A 1,393-nucleotide genomic window follows, 5' to 3' on the forward strand; every position below is an offset into this window, starting at 1 on the left:
TATTATATACAGCCAGAATGTGTAAAAAAAACATACGAAAATAATATTTTGAGAAAAAAGTTTACGAGATTAAAGTGGCAAATCTACCAGAAATTTTTTTTTATGAGATTTAAAGTGGTGAATCTGGGGGAAAAAGTTGCTTTTTTTCCCACTTTTTTCTCGTAAATCCGCTTTTTTCGCACAGATTTGCCACTTTAAATCTCTTAAATCTGCAACTGTTTTTCTTGTAGATTTGCCACTTTAATCTAGTAAATTTGCAACTTTTTTCTCGCAATATTACCTGAAGTTACCAAATATAGTTCTTTGCCTGATAAAGGGTTAAAGTCTTTTCAGCAAATGCTCTGATTCGGTCTCTACACAAAATAAAATAGAAATGTACAAGTTCAAGTACCTCTAAATTGCACTCAAGTACAGTATTCGAGCAAATGTACTTTCCACCACAGCTGATAATAAATAAACGAAGTAAAGACTTAGGTAACGCTTTATATTAAGGTCCTTGTAATAACCATTAATTAACAAGTAATAAGGCCCTTGTAAGTCCTTACAAGATGCTTATTAACATTACTGTGTGTTTATAAGCTTATATAAGTGTTAATAATGGCATTACAAACACCCATCACCCACCCATTATGTCTTTGCCATGCCTTTATTAATCTTATTTTGTTTGCTTATTGATATTAAAATATACTTTATTGCTCATCTATTATAAGTTAACTATAAGTTAACTATGGTTTTTGCAACTACCGGATCTAAAGCCAGAACAATGCCTTATTACTTGTTAATTAATGGTTATTAAGGACCTTATTATAAAGCGTTACCATGACTTAAAATCAAAATAAAACGTGACTGTGAGCACGGTAAGGAAATAAGGTGGATATAAAACAAACAGAATATTAACACAAATATTGCTGTAAATAAATAAAGTATTGGCTGCGTGTAAAGAGTATTTTCTGTCGTCACAACAAAACATAAACACGGTAAATTGTCTCATTGTGTAAATGAACTCTGGCTCCATGAAAACTCTCAGAGAGGTGTGAGTGGTGAGCTTCACGCACTAATGGGCCTCACCAGCTGACCACATTCCACAGCTGTGTGGCTCAAGGTCCACACACACACACACACACACACACACACACACACACACACACACGGTATCTACTCTGTTGGGAACACACTCAGAAAATAATTCAAGGGATTCAGAGAGTTTAAGTCTCAACTACCTTCAAAGTGTTTCCACTATATGAGAAACGCTCAGACTTCAGTTTGGATTTAGGACGTCTGTTTTTACTGGGACTCTGGTCCCCTTAATCTCAACTCTGTGGGATAAAAGTCTGTTATTACTAATCAGAGGACTGTAGGACTTTCATTTTACACTTCAGTGTGTGACGTTTGA

The sequence above is a fragment of the Centropristis striata genome, chromosome 10, assembly GCF_030273125.1.
Source record: "Centropristis striata isolate RG_2023a ecotype Rhode Island chromosome 10, C.striata_1.0, whole genome shotgun sequence".
NCBI lineage: Eukaryota > Metazoa > Chordata > Actinopteri > Perciformes > Serranidae > Centropristis > Centropristis striata.